The sequence below is a fragment of the Macrobrachium nipponense genome, chromosome 32 (assembly GCF_015104395.2).
Source record: "Macrobrachium nipponense isolate FS-2020 chromosome 32, ASM1510439v2, whole genome shotgun sequence".
NCBI lineage: Eukaryota > Metazoa > Arthropoda > Malacostraca > Decapoda > Palaemonidae > Macrobrachium > Macrobrachium nipponense.
In genome coordinates this window covers 9,516,277-9,532,575 of record NC_061094.1, presented here as the reverse complement: position 1 = coordinate 9,532,575, position 16,299 = coordinate 9,516,277, and positions in this window count along the sequence as shown.

The following is a 16,299-nucleotide window of genomic DNA, read 5'->3' as shown; positions in this document are numbered from 1 at the left end:
CTACAAAGACTGAGAACGCTAACCGCTATTCATTGCTGTCCAGTGAGGATCGTAGTTGCAATAAAAGCGGCGCGCTTTTCAGTAATGAAGACAGGGAAATACTGCCTGAAGAACTGCTTCTCATGGGCTGAACATTTGGAAGTAGAGCTGTCAGGTCGGAGAGTAGGCGATGTCTTCTGACATATCTGTTAATTCGGGGCGAGCAATGAATAATTGCACACCTACGAATACGAGATATTTTGAAGACAAACTCAGATGTCTGCAAAAATCATTCGCATTATCGCGGTGCGATGCAGCGGTTTGACTAGTACAGACTTCTGTTACCGTGCGGTATACAGAAAGATGAAAGAGTCCAAGAGATATCTCTGTTGAAAATTCTCGCAATGTCGAAGGCGATGAAATCGAGCGTCACAGCAGTAGATGGTCCTTCATTATTGCGAGAATCCCCGTTAATCAGAGACCTAAGTCCATGATTGTTGGGCAGAGATACGGTTCGGTAGTCAATCAAACCAGGGGAGAGAGAGACGTAACTGACCGTGCATCTCCGAGACCTAGCTGATACTGAGCCGCTATCAGGCAGTTCAATATGCAGTAGCTCTCGGTGACTCGTCATCCTGAGTTGCCAGTAATCCATTATTCCACGAAGGAATGCGTTCGGCTAGAACCATCGAGCATAAAGAATACGCTCGAGCAATTATATTTAACCGAAAACGGATTTCGGTAAATACAAAAGCTGATTTGGTGTTGTTCATGACAGTTCAATTAAGATACAATTCGTCTCGGTCACAAAACCGTAGAGTTAAACTACGGTATGCGCCTACCCCCCGGACAATTCAACTGTTTAAAAGAATCATGTCGCGAGGGTAATATACGTAGTATATTTGTAGGTTCTGTACCACGACCTCCATCCTAAATTCTTTCCCCTCGAGGAATGAGAATAAGGATTGGAGATCGACCGCCTTCGTTCTCTAGTCAAGAGAGTGAAGGAGAAGTCTTTCCAAAGAAAGCTTCAATGGTGAACAGAATACCGAAGACGATAGTTCAAGCCAAACTGAAAGTTCCCGTCCGTTCTTCTCTATTCCAGGTAATCGCCTACTGTGAGACACTCTTCTTTCAGCAGCAGTCTTCTTCCAAATGCTAGAAATTACAGGAATTCGAGCATAAGCGAGGTTCCCGATTATCGTGTAACAATTATCGGGGATTCTCGCTCACTTTGGACCGTGGTCCTCGCCTAAGTGTTTGGAGATCGTAAAAAACTCGAAAAAACTCTGAGTGCGCTAGAAATTCCGTAGAATTCTAAGCACTCTGCGAAACCCCCCACCGAATTCGTTCAAACGATATCGGCTGGTTGGTCCTCTCGATTCCCGTAGAAATCGAGAAAGGGGCAGGATCCCTCCCTCAACGACCGGGGCTTACGTCAGGTAGGACCCAAAGGTCCCCCCCGGTAGCGCAGCCCCTAACGTGGGATCTTACAGAGAAATCTCTGTAGGATCCTCCCCTTTCCCTCGTAGCCGTAAGGAGAGGAGAATGGGGGAGGAATTGGATACTGGCTCGCCTTCCCAGCGGAACTAGCAGTTGGAGAAGAAAAGGAGCAGCCATCGCCTTACGGCGATGGCCTCTCAGAGCCTGGGAAAACGTATCGTCAGGAGAAAACGTTTTCCCGAGGAGGGTTACGAACTCATACTGTAGGTAAGGGTCTGCCGCCACTGTGAACGTCGTCTGGGTGGGGCTGATTCGACACCTGACAGGAGAGAGACCGATACCGTCCTCCGACTCATTCCAGTCCTCGTCGAGGTCGAAACCTCAGGAGGACCGAAGGGGTATTCAAATACGGTGTCGAAGACAGTAGAAACGCCTCTGTCGCAGTAGGGAGGTGAAGTAGCTTGTTCGACCGGCCAGAACTGAGAGAGCCTTCTTGTCCGGAGAGACGAGAGACTACCTGGTTCAACACAGTCGGCAAGCTCCGATCGCGGCAGACCCACCGTCGATTTGGGTTCCCTCTCGGGGCGGGCCCCAAAACAACTCGAGCCGAGACGTGGCTGCTGGTGGGAGCGGCGATCCTTCCCAGAGGTCGTTGTGCTGGACGAATCAGCGCCATAACTCGGCAAAGTTCCTCTGGATCTCGGAAGTCACAGCATCTTGCAGAGTGGGACCGTTAAGCCCTTCGAACAAGAGCATATTCCGAGAACCTTCCTCCTAAGAAGGGGGAACAGCGACAGCCCTCTCGGTCCTCTCCATCCACTTGCGCATACGTCCTGGCCGGTCCAAGAACCGTGCCTGGCACGTAGGGCGTCGTGGTGGGATCATGAGGGGCGCACCCCTCACGATCACTCCTCAATACCTCGCTCCTCCCGGTGTAACCCGAGGAGGTTGAAGGTATGGGAGAGGCAGACCTGACGCTCCCTCCTCGCTCGCTGCAGAACCAGCAGGCTTGGAGGGCTGCAGGCGATCGTCAAAACCCGCGGTGGCGATCGAGCTGCAGGCCTGGTTCGAACCGTCTCGCTGTGGAGAACGGCTGGACTGAGCACAGCGGCCCCGATCTCGAGTGTCAGAAGAGCTGGTGCTGGTTGCCGTACCCGATCGCTCTCTGTGAGAGCGACGGTCAGGCGACCTGCAGGCTCCACTGTCACAGTGAGACCGGTGCTTGTCCTCACGGCACGTCATGTCGCTGGTTCCAGCCGTGGCTGGCACCGGCGAACGGGAGGACCTCTTCCCAGCCTCAGCCCGTGGCGGTCGTGGACCGTCACGTCCCCGGGTAGCCAGCTGGTCGCCGCGAGAGTGAGAGCTGGTCTGGTGAGAGTCGCAGCCCGTGAGCGGCTGTCACCAGTCTTCGAAACCCCGTGCCTGTGAACCTGACGCTGAGCGGACTCAGAGGTCTGGTTCCTCGGCTGCACGGTCGCTGGTAGGCGGACCGCCACACTCGGTACCTCCCTAAGCGACGATTAGAGGCCGAGACGGACCCTGATGCAGTGGCGAGAACCACTGACACCAGGCGAGGAAGTACCGGTGTTAGCCGGTACCCCCTCTGGTCCCCGTAGTCTTCTTCCTTGCGGAAGAAGAGACGGGCCCCGCTCCCGAAGGAGCAGGAGGACCAGCGGAAGGAACCCTCCCATCCCACCGAGGTGAGACGGGTCCCGAGAAGCCCTCCGGAGGGAGACTTCTTAGGAGGGAGGAGGCAACCTTCTTCTTCCTCGGCTGTGAAGCCTTAGAAGTCGAAGGGGAAGAGGCGGCAGCCGACGACGATGAAGAAGATGAAGACGACGACGACGACACCTTCCTCCTCTTCTTCGTCAGCTTCCTCAGGACAGACGTAAGATCTGCCTATCCAGGCGGAGGCCGCCGGGGCTGCTGTAGCCGAAGCCACAGGGCCCGGACGCACCTGTACAGACAGACCAAAGTCTGGGGTAGTACCACCACGAACAGGGATGACGTCAGCAGGTATGGGCATCTCAGGAACAGCAGGCACAGCCAGCACAGCATCGGTAGGGACAGCCAGCGCAGCAACGGCAGGGACAGCCAGCGCAGAGAACGGCAGGGACAGCCAGCGTAGCAACCGCAGGGACAGCCAGCGCAGCAACTGCAATGGACAGTCAGCCCAGAATCGGCAGTACGGCAGGCAGCACCGGAAACACAGGAAGTGGAGCAGCAGCCAGCAACATCCTGGTACCGGCGGCAGGTCCAGGGGCGAGCTCTAGGGCAGCGGAAGTGTGGTCGCGGCAGCGCGGCAACCACGAGCGGCGGCGGCACGCCCCCCTCTCGGTACGGCGAACGGCACTTCACAGCGGCTGTAGGCAAGACTGTTACCACGTGAGGCGAGTACACCAGGTGAGGAGGGACGTCGTCACCTGGAGCGTGGCACCACTCCATGGGTGACCGCAGTAGGCCAGACATAGAACCGCAGCCCCTGGACACTAGCACGCCCTGCAAATGGAAGGACGCCCATACCTCACCAAGGTCCACCCTCGTGGCAGGTAGCACCTGCGGAAATAACAGTAGTAGCGATTAGTGGGGGGGGAAGTCCCCCTCGCGCAGGGGGGGTGAGCCCTCTCCGAACGAGTGGAAGACCCCGAATACAATTGTACATCGGGCACCGAGCGCCCTCCCCCACCCGCGCTCGACGGATCGGGCGAGGAGAAGAACGCAAATAACCTCCCCCCCCAACCCCCCCCAAGGGGAAAGGGCCATCTGTGGGAGCTGAGCGGGGGGGGGGGTTGGGGGGGGGGGTTCTCGTTCCCCACCCCCGCACAGCACCCATGTACCCAACAATAATAATAAGAGCCCGAGAGCATCGTGCCCTCGGCCCGAATGCAAGGGCATAAGGATCAATTCCCTGACTGAGCGGAACTTGAACCAAATAAATATTGATGCAATCAATTAAAATGAAAAAGAATCTTGCATTACGATTCACTTCACAATGAATAAGGGCTCGGATCGAGCGCATTTGCGCCCTCGGTTACCGGAGCGCAAGGGTAAAAGGATCCATTCCCGATTATGAATGGAAACCTTGATCCATAATGAATTGATGCAATCAAAATATATATGAAAATGAAAAGAATACTGCGCTTGCGATTTCACTTCATACAAATAAAAAGGGGAAGGATCAATTTCCGGGAATAGCGGAAACATTGATCCAAGTAAACAATGCAATCTCAATAAAATATGAAAATGAAAAAGAAATGCACTTGCGATTTCACTTCATTCAAATAAAAAGGGGAATGGATCAATTTCCGGGTAAGCTCGGAAACTGATCCAAAATGAGTATTGCTACAATCAAAATAAATATATGAAAATGAAAAAGAATACTGTACTTGCGATTCCAACTTCCATACAGAATAAGTTTTCGTGCCGAGCGCATTCGCTCGGCAACGAGCTACAGGTCAAAAAAATATTAAATGAAAAGAGCACTTACTTACGATTTTCATCTACACATTTCCAACCAAAATATACGCTCGGAGCGAGCGCATCCCTCCCTCGGCAGGAACGGGCATCACACAATACGAGGATCATTTCTGGGAAAATGAATTCCCGCACTTACGCCCTCAGTCCCGGCACTCGGGTAATCGGAGGGCGTGTGAAACCAAGATCCTTTAATTCACAATTGAATTCAATGGAAATAAATATGAAATGATTGTACTTACAATTCAGTTTCACTAGATAAATAGAAAAAGAAAAACACAACCATGCGAAAGCAACGACGATGAAGCGGGCAGAGAGCGATGATACACGTCCACACGCCAGCAGGCCGAAAGCAAAAGTGATTTGTTACCTCCCAGTCGCGCTTTTAGGCGCTGCGCATGTCGGACAAGCAGTTAACTACCGAACCCCTTGCTCGAAAGCTTACGACCTATCCAGCTGCCGCTAGTACCTTCCTATTGTAAAAGGACCGAAGGTTTGTATGCCGTGTCGGAACAAACAATGATTACAAATTGGTATTTTTTAGAACAAAATAAGATTCATTACTAACAAAATTTGCTTTAAAATAAACCCATCAGTTTACATCTGTTTAATCCTGCAGTCCTGAGCCCCTGGAAATGCAACAAAAGGGGTAGATGAGCCTCACCTTTCCAGGTATCCTATGATAGCATTCTTGTTTTGCTTCTTTTGTTCTACCAGTGCAGGAATTGTTTATAAACTCCTCTTTCTCAAGACCTCTGTTTGCTTTTTTATGATTTGTGGAGTTTGCTAAACTTACAATAAAATAACGATTGTAAAAGTTTCACTTACTACTTTTCAAACCAAGGCAATTTCACTACTGCATCAGCTTTTATGAAATGTGTATATATAGTATTTCTTCTTTTGTTAAACCATCCAACACATTTTCAGTTTTAGCCCACTACAGGTTCCCAACCCACTACCTCACTGTCCCCCTACAGTGAGTTCTAAATCCCTCTAGCTTAACATATGTACCTCATAAATTGAAATATGCATGACTTTACGGATCAAGATAAAATACCAAACACTGTCTAGATGACAATTTCTCTACAAATAATTAAGAAAGGAGATCCTGCATGGAAGAGGCAGAATGTTTACTGTATTTGGAAAAAACAAAACAAAAAAAACATAGGTTTACTTACTGCTGGCATGCCTGTTTTTGATTTTATGCTTTCAGGTGACTGTATGTCTTCAGCTGCATTTAATGTTCCATTTAATGTCAAGCTATTCATATATCATCTTGGCTGGCAATTTCTTTGAAACTTAGGTCTGACTGGATACCCTGTAGTTCATCTCTAATCTTTTTGATTTCCAATAAAAAAAATTTGGAAAATTGGATATCAATCAGGAAACTGAGGTAATTATCCCCTGCAAGCAGTTTACCTTTGTCTTGAAAAAAAAAACACCTGTTATCACAGAGACCTTAGTCATTACTGCACAGATAAAAACAAGAAAGAATAAAGAATTCTATAAGAACACTCTCCCTTGAATTTTGCAGAAGTTAGGGATGCTAGCTCTATACAACTCCCTAACCTCATATCATAATGCTATAAAGTGTATTGATGAGCATGAGATTTACCAATATTAATAAAACAGTTGATCATTTACCAAATTAGTACATATATACAATGTATAGTATATAATTTTTAAATTTCAAGGTTCCCTCTTCAGCTCCCAAAATATGATTGAATTATACCATGCTGAGAAACCAATGTGTATTTAGCATTCACACTGCATATAAACACTTTCCAGTGTCTAGTGTGTTACAACATTAATGTGGGGTAAACAGACAGAACTTTGTACTAGATGGACTGTATAATGTAAACTTGTTTTCTGATATTGTTTATTATTCTCTGTTTGGGTTAATCCTATTATATCTTTTTCTGTAAACCTAGTTGGGGTGGTATCTACTAAATCTGAATTTCCCCAAGACCTATATCTTCAAACATTTTCTCACCCATTTTCTTTGTTATAACAATAACTTCTTAAATAAGTTCTGTGGTACATCCTATGATGTCATTAACACATGCTGACCAAGTTTTTTCCTGCATGAGTTCATTGTCTTTGGCATGTTCATGTATACATGGCATAAAAACACATTTGCATCATTTTAAGATAGACTACATCCCTACTATGTGGTTTTGCTTGTCTTTTTATGCTCTCTCTGTCAGTTTTATGTTTAAAGAAAATCTTAATTTCATTTTCATTGTATGGGGTTTGTACATAGTACTTTACACATCCTGCAAGCATAAGTAGGTAAAGGAGTAAACACATATTGTTAGAAGCAATTCATCTTGCAGATATATCTCTGAATTCGAATAAGTAAATCAACAGTGCAATTACATATGAAGTAACTAATAGCCTATCTTAACTGGTTACAAAATACAAGTTAAGATAGGCTAAGTTACTTTATATAGAATTGTGCTAGAATACAAGTTATTTAAGTTAGCACTGGGGTAACCTAATTTGTAAGTTATACAACAGTCTACTTACTTTACAGATTTTGTTTCTTACTGGAAGGGGCAGACAGACCCCTGAGCTGTTTGTTAGGTTGAGGTGGTACTGTCTCTCCTCTGCCATACAAAATGACAAACTATCTTATTGTTAAGACCGAAGGTTTGTTCTGCATATGAACAATGACATTCTACTGTGCAAAGTCAACAACACAAAATGACAAAATAATTATATTCAAAAGAGTGTATCAAAAAGCTTAGGCTAATGGAAGACAACTTCATTTGTGAAATGGTATGTGAATCATAATTTTTTTCTTTAAATGTAGCATATATTATAATATTTTACTTCAAACCATTACTCAAGCTTAGATTTTTAAGTTGTGATCAAAAGTTTCCTTAACATGCTTAGTATGAGAGTCATGTTCATATCTGTCACAAGTTTACTGGTACCAAAATATTTTCCAAGGAATGTTACTTGCTTCTGTTATCCTCACTTGAACCTAGGGTAAGTGGGAAAATGTTGAAATGCAATTGGTTTTCAATTTTCTGGAAATAAAACTATGGTACTGGCTTTGCCTGTCCATCCGCAGTTTTGCTGTCCGCTCTCAGATCGTATAAAATACTGACACTAAAGTGCTGCAAAAAGGTGTTGATCATCCACCCTCCAATTATCAAACATACCAAATTGCAGCCCTCTAGCCTATGTGGTTATTATTTTTTTAAAAGTTAAAGTTAGCCACAATTGTGAGTCTGGCAACGATATAGGCCAGGTGACCACCGGGCCGTGGTTAAAGTTTCATATGCTGTGGGTCATTCAGCATTATACCGAGACCGCCAAAATATAGGTTTATTTTCGGTGGCCTTGATTATTTGATGTACAGTAAACTCGATTGTGAAGAAACTTTGGTACATTTATTTATTAAAAGTTCTAAAAATGATGTGGTATTTTGGAAATAAGGTGCCATGGATTATTTTTGATTCTATTCTTTGAGAACCTTGTGTTTTACCTAATTCTTTGCAGTGTTGCAAGTGCAACTCTTCCTTAAATTATAGGGAAGAATGGCACTTACAGTATTTTAGTGCTAGAGTGACACTTGTGGAGATGAAGAAAAGAATGTTATTTCTAGGTTAATGATTTTTAATTAAAAGGTACCGTCTTGGAAGGCTCTCACCTTCCATCATGGAAGTTATTTGTTTGTCAACCACTGGTTACCCCTCCATAGTCTGACAATTGGCCTTTAACATCCAGGGAAGATCCTGACCAGTTTGAAGACATTGATCATACCGGTAGTCCTGATTAAGATTAAGCTATAGCTATGAAATGTTTTCAAATTAATATCATGCAACTGGGTAAGGACCTGGTGCCCTACATTAGGTGAGGTTGGTTAGACTACACCTTATCATTTATTTGTAGTGGCCTAGGATAAGTTGGGGGGGGGGGCAGGGGGGTCAAGGGAGAGTGAAGCCCATGCAGGTAAGGATGCAGCCCCCTTCGTTAGGTTGGGTAAAGGGTCTAGGTAAGGAATTGGAATCCTATGTTAAGATAACTATGTGGGGTTTATCCAAGCTAGGTAAGCATGTGACCCAAGGTTGGGTTAGGTTATACTGATCCCTGTATTTTACTTGTTTTGAGTTTTCCCCCTACAGAAGACCCCGCTTGATATTTCTAAGTAACATCTCCACACAGACTGTAAGAAATGGTTCCGCTAACACAAAGTCATGTGTTCAAGAAGGGATTGGCTAAGGAAATCTATTATAACAGGAACCAAACAAACCTAACTTACCCTAACCTAATCTAGTTGGCTGAAGCCTGTGAAGGAAACACTACCAACTCTGCTTTTTTTAGCAAATGTCACTCCTGTAACACTGTGTATAAGCGATAGCATTCCAGGATGCCAAGCTTACTAAAACGATCAATTATGAGGGTAATTAGCTACAAGTTAATTAGTCAAACCTAGGCTACAACACAAATAAGGTAACAGTAAAATCTTAGTACCTAGGGTAGAATATCACGACAGGCCAACCCTCATCACGGTGGACGGGTCTTATTCACTCGATATTTAATTGGTGAAACATGAATACAATTGCAACTCTAAGCATACCATTTAAAAGACTGAAGTTTCGTCAACATATTGTGATATATGAAACGCCCATACGAATTAAAATAAGCATGTGAGCTCTCGTAAAATATGTTTTCAAGGCAGTTTTGAAATCCAATATGGCGGCTACGTTTTGCATGGACGGTTCTCATCAGTGACGGCCACCATCTTTCCCCAGCCTTCCCAGCACTCATTTGAACAATGTTAGCGTATGTATGTAACGTTTATGATCTTACTCAAGATTGCAGTTGTAATCAGCACAATAAAACAACATTTTGTTGCCTATATTAGTGAAAAAGTATGAAACTTGTTATTCCCGGGGTTATGGTTGGAACTGAATTCATTCTTACCTGTAATCAGTGGTTTTATCCTTACTGCCATCACAACTGAAACTCCACAGTGCTTATTGATTGTAATTATACACATTTTGGTCTTAATTCACTCCACAGTGCACTCGAACCACATTGCTGTTCGTGTTTCCTAAGCACTCACTCCGTAAACAAAGTTACGAGCAGCAGACGACAACACTGATTATGAGATGCAAAGCTTTATTCCCTTAATTGTTTACTTTACTCAATATTAGTTTAACTCTACTTCAAAATGTTTATTTAATTCATGTCCATTATCCCTTTTTTGCAACAAATTAACCCCCCAAAATTACAAATGTTTTTCGGATGTATACTTACGAGCAGACTACGTGAGGAAAAAAATGGCTCATCGTTGCCAATCTAGTGGGAGCGTCTACACATATGCCCGATGCATTTACAAACTGTTTCGATGAATTCTAGTTGTCATAGTAATGCAGTAATGATAAAATTGCTCTAATATGTATATATCTACAAAATAGATACGCTAATTTCACTTATTTCCGGTTTTGTGTAAGTCTTATACCTAGTTTGGAGGGTAAACACATACCAATTGACAACACTGATAAACATTGAAGAGCGCAAAACGCCGCAAAGAATGCCGTAGTCCCCTTGAATAAGTACGAATAAGTGCTGGTAAGAGGTGGGTTTACGATTGTTTGTGATGAAAGTGCCCCAGCATCTATGGGTACAAGTGGTGTGCAGATTTAGCACATGAAATGGGAAGTTTTGTTAACACAAGCGACTCCGTAAACATCAAGATAGCGTCAATCTTCGAAACATTTTTAGTTGTAAGTAAAAATTTCTAAGCGTTTTGGTGAGATTTCCACTGGCAGTAGGCCACCCTTTCAGTACCCTCTGTTTAAATCTTAAAATTTGGCCTTAATTTCTAACTTTGGAGAAAATACTTACTTCGAAGGAGAGTAGAGGTCTTTAGCTCGTTTCCACCAACAACAAGTCGCGAGTAGTCTGCATATTCGTTGGGCAGGCCTCGTAACCCCTTCTGTCCGGGCCGACAATCCCTCCGCCAAGGTAAGTAGTTCCATCCGAAACAGCTGACCGAAAAAACAGCTGACGAACAGCTGACGACCTCGTGTGCCCCGATGCGCGACCCCATGGCCGACCCAAGAAGCCATGCGACTTCCCAGTCGCTTCTTGGTGTCCTTCCCGAACATGGCTTCGTCCTCCTGCCTCCCTCGACCGCTCGCGCTATCCCACTCACGAAGAGTTTGCTGCGCTCAACCACCCGTTAAAATGCGGTCTAATTCACTGAAACGCAACAATCATTGATAGATCGCTCTACCCAAAACGGATCGTTTAAAACGCGAGTGTTTGTTCCCCCCAATTTCATCCGGCCCGATCCCGCCAAAATCACTCCAGCCAGCTCCGAAGAGAGGAAGGTTCGAAACCGTCCGAACTTGTCTGACGATTCCGATTTCCAGCTTAGTTCTACCCGTCCGACTTGTCTGCCGATTTCGATTTCGACTCCCCGATTTGCAACCCAACAAAGGTAAGTCCGGTTTTATACTTTTTTTTTTTTTTTTTTTTTTTTCAGATCATACGACCTTGCTCGATTCAATTATCTGTATTTTTTTTCTAAGTAGGCCAACGAAAGTGTTAGTCCACCCGTTCTAACTCGGCTTAGGGGGTGGGTTCGTTTCGTTACGGTCAGTTTTAGTTAGGTACGTTCGTTTTTTTTTCTATGTAACCACAGCCGTTTATCAATGTAAATGCGTTATTTTAATTATTTTGTCCAAATTAAGCACGCCATTGTTATTTCCGCTATGCTGAAGTCAGGCACGCTCAACACATCCGAACATTCACGTCCCGCTAGAAGTCACGTGTTCGAACGCAGTCCATGTGTTCGAGCAAACAACGTGGCCGTGACTTTAACCAATGTATTCTTGGATATTATTCATTTTGTTTAGTTTATCAGTAAGGATATACGGGTGTCATCCATATGTATGGACAAGTTATATTGGTTAGATATTATAATTGGTAACTTACTACACAGGGGGGTCCAGGGGGGCGAAGCCCCCTGGCCAGGTAAGGACATGCAGACATTAGTTTTGGGTTTTGAGGTAGGTTCCCATTGGTTAGGTAGCAATCACTGTTAATATACTATATACTGGGGGGTCCAGGGGGGCGAAGCCCCCCGCCAGGTAAGGGGCTGACACTAACTATGTTAGGTTGGTTTCCTTTGGTTAGGTAGCAATCTTAATATACTATATGGGGGGGGTCCAGGGGGCGAAGCCCCCCCGGCAGGTAAGGCACGCGGCCTAAGTTTGGTTAGGTTGGTTCGTTTGGTTACGATCACCGGAGCTCCTACAGGTTTTGTTGGAACAGGAGCTCCTACAGTTTAGTTGGAACAGGAGCTCCTACAGTTTAGTTGGACAGGAGCTCCTACAGTTTAGTTGGAACAGGAGCTCCTACAGTTTAGTTGGAACAGGAGCTCCTACAGTTTAGTTGGAACAGGAGCTCCTACAGTTTAGTTGGAACAGGAGCTCCTACAGTTTAGTTGGCCACGTGTTCCGTCTGCCAGGGTTTCGTGGTTTTCCTTTTTCATTGTCGTCGTCTGCCTCCTCTCATCCACCAAAAAACCCCGGTTTCCCAATCGGTCCCCCCTTCCCCCCTTCCGTTTTCATTTACTTTTAACCAAAAAAAACTCGTGTGTTCTTACCCCACCCAAAAAAAAACCCCGGTTCCCAATAGGGTCCCCCATTACCGTTTGTTTAGGTTTTCGGGTTTTCCAACACTACACGTTTTCAAAACTAGCGCCAAAACAAACGGCCGCCATCTTGTTTGTATTCATCCGCCGATGCTCGGGCAGAAAGTACTCTGGGCACACGAATCTGCAGGCGCTCCCAAGTCGCGACTGATGCCCATCTCGGGTGTCAGGACGCGTTATGAATGTACTTTTTCGGAGGGTGGCTAGGTGTTGATTGTAGGGTGGCCTGCTTGGCCTGCTGTGATGTTTTACCCTAGGGTAAATAACCAAGCGGCGACATACCTAGTGGCCACCTCTCTTGGAATGTGACCACTTCCCGAAAAAGCTTGAATTATACCATTATTTCGTAATTTAGGCCAGACAGGCGATATTGGTTTAATGCAAAATTTCACAGATACTACCTAGCTGGCTAAAAAGAAATACTACCTAGTATAGTTTTCAAGTGAAAACAGGCTAAACGTCCATCATAAAAGCCATTAAACAATTCAAATCATCAGTTTAGTTAAACGAAAGAAGATAGTGACTCACCAAATCTGAAGACTAATTTAATCTTGTGTTCTAGGCTCGAAGAAAGATATTAGAAGCAGTCACTACAAAATAACATTCGACCATCGCGTTGTAAGTTTCCGTATGATACCGATGTAATGACAGTAATAGTAGTAATACGAGAGGGTCGTCTTTGTAACAGCTCCCCTTTGCACTTCAGAAATGAGTGATACTTTAGAAGTTAGACGGCCATTATTTCATCTTTCTTCCTAAAACGGCTTCTGCACAAAGATATATCTGGTCCCAGAATTACTGCACGTTAGGCAGTAAACCAGAAAATATTCTAGAATTTCATTCTACGTAAACATCGTTTTTTTCTCCTTTAAACTCTTCCTCTCCTTCAGATCTCCTCTTTTCAGACTATTTCTTTTGATTATTACCATTTTTTCGGTGCTATGACATTAAGTTTCTTCTCTTAGGCTTTCCTTATGTTTCTTGTAAATGGTAGATGCTTCTTATGCTTTCCTTATATTTCTTATAAATGATATGTTGAATATCTGTTTTCCATGCCTTCTCGTTCAATTTTTATGATTTCTTTTAGTGGTTTTTAATTTAATCCCTAAACCCTACCTACAAAATTCAGGTCCAACATTGTCATGTACTACTTTTTAATTCGTGTAAGACAAAGTTGTTGTTTTTGTTTTGCTTTGTTTTCTTATTGGTTCGAGGTTATCGCAAATACGAGACTTTTGCTTGCCCTATTTCAGAACTTAGGCAATCCCTGATACTATATATTTTGGTGCTTTCAGTATTGACCTATAAACTTGTCCGTATACGTTTTGCATCTGAATTCTTTTTGGTGAACTTCATCATTTCCAGGGCATACTTAAACGTTGTCGTTGCTAGTCCTATACAGTAAAGCTAAGTTAGCTGTTTTCCATGACTTTTGTCTTAATATGAGATCAGCTCAATGTAATCTGAAACAGTATGTGGAATAACTAATAATTCATGCACCTTGGTACTTTCGATATTTTGTTGCATCGCTGGTCTCCTACCTTAGTTTTAGTTTTGTAAGAAATGTTGCCTCCTATTTATATCTACACCACCCAGATTCTTAAAATCTCGTTATCCTTTCTTTGTGTCTTCTATCTATTCTGTGATCTGGTACTATACTTTACCTATAAGAAGAATATGGGTGACCCATTAAACCTCTGTCTTATGTATTTATTATGTTTAATGATCCTTGTTCTGTAATGTTTATACAGTGTTACTATATCATTGATATAGTACACTTTAGCAACTGCATTTATAACATGCACAAGTTATCTATGTCATTGTAACCTCAGAAAATTCTGTTCTGTACACAAAGTCATAAGCCTTCTGGATAAAGGGTGTCTGTTCTTTTACATTCTTCTTGTTTATATCATGAAAGTTATCTATCACTCAAACCTGACTGCAGCTAATGCCTTTTCTCTGTGTTTTAAACGTGCGCTTCTGTTTTTGTGTCCACATTTCCGAAAAATATTTTATACGAAACATTTCCGATCAGCAATGGCTTAGGATCTTTGACAGTTGAGTCCACAGTTTCCTCTGAAACCAGCTATTCCGTGTGTTCCAGCCCTGTCATATGTTGTCAAAGCATTCTACTGGTTCCTTTTCTTGATGCTTTAATAATCAGAGACACGACAGAATACATATTTACCATATACAGAAAACCAATGTTCTCACTTTCATACATTCACTACCTTAGCTATCACGACATTCCTATCAAGATAGGAGTAGCCAGCAACCTTTTCTTAAGAGCCTTACGAATTTGTTCCCCAGATTTCCTGGAAAAAGAATTTGAACTAAAACGAAAGCAGCTTTCGTCTTTAAGGTATACTGACCATATAATTGAGAAAGAAATTCATAAAGCAAACGTAATTTTCTACCGACCCTCTCAAGACAAGACCAGAGAGATACTCAACAATAAAATAAAAATTCCACACCTGGACAGGATTAAGACGGTGACCCAGACCCTCGGAAAATCTAACCTTTTTGAATTTACTTACCCAAACACATTGCCAAATCCCTGATTAACGTCCAACAAAAGACACCCCCCAAGGACACAGGCCTTTACGAAATCCCATGCCTGGACTGTGACCAATCCTACATTAGATTTACAGGAAAATCACTTCTCCAGAGATTAATACAACACAAACGGTCAGTTAGGTATGGACAACAGAACTCAGCTATTTTCAACCATATAAATGAACATAACCACAGAATAAACTGGAATTTGTCATGTATAATTTATAGCAGCAAATGCGGTACAAGAGTCAGCTTTGATTAAACAAAGACAGGTAATGAACATCTCAAAGGGCGCATGGGATTCAGATCTCATTGACAAAGTTTTCATTCAACCAACGCTTAAGAGGATTAAGGGAAGATTATCAGCGGGAGTGACCTAAATAAGCTTACCTGTGGATGGATCTCTTGGTATAAATACCACCTTTTCTGTAACTTTTCTCATTCATCTACCTGAAGAGGGAGACAGCAGTCTCTGAAGTATAGTACTTTACCTCTATATTTAGGCATTTTTATGGGCTCCTTTTATTAGATGAAATTCTGTTGTAACTGAACATTTTATATGTCATTTTTGGCCCATTATGGAATTCAACCGCCTTTCAATGTTTCTTTGCTCACATCCAGAAGTCAAGCCAGTTTTTTGCAAGTTTGAAAAAGAACTGATCAGACTGCACCGGCTGAAAAATCAAAAACACTTTTTCGAAGAATGCCTCAAGGAACAAGTACTACTTCCAAAAATGTCCGGATTCGGGAGATGGACTCTACAATCGGGCCCCTTCCCTCTCTCACACAAGATTCTCCTGGAGGGAAGAATCACCAACACGAAAAACGACATCGTACTACGCAGAGTGATATATGGAACTCAGTCTAATCTTTGCCTCCTCACTACGGACCACATATGTAATGATTACATAATAAAAATATGGAATGTTAGTCCATATATATAAAAGACTAAAATTAAGAGGTCAACCAGATTGCTTGCAGGAATGTGATCAGACCCGAGACGATAAAGTATGTAGGCTAAGTTGACATGCCGTCACCTGTAGTCATTCAATTGTTTATAAACTTTAGTCAAGCTTCCTGCTTGAGACAAACACCGTGACCTATAGCTCAAGCGGCCTACGTAATATGTAACTATGTCATCTGATTGTATGTTCGTATGTTCGAGC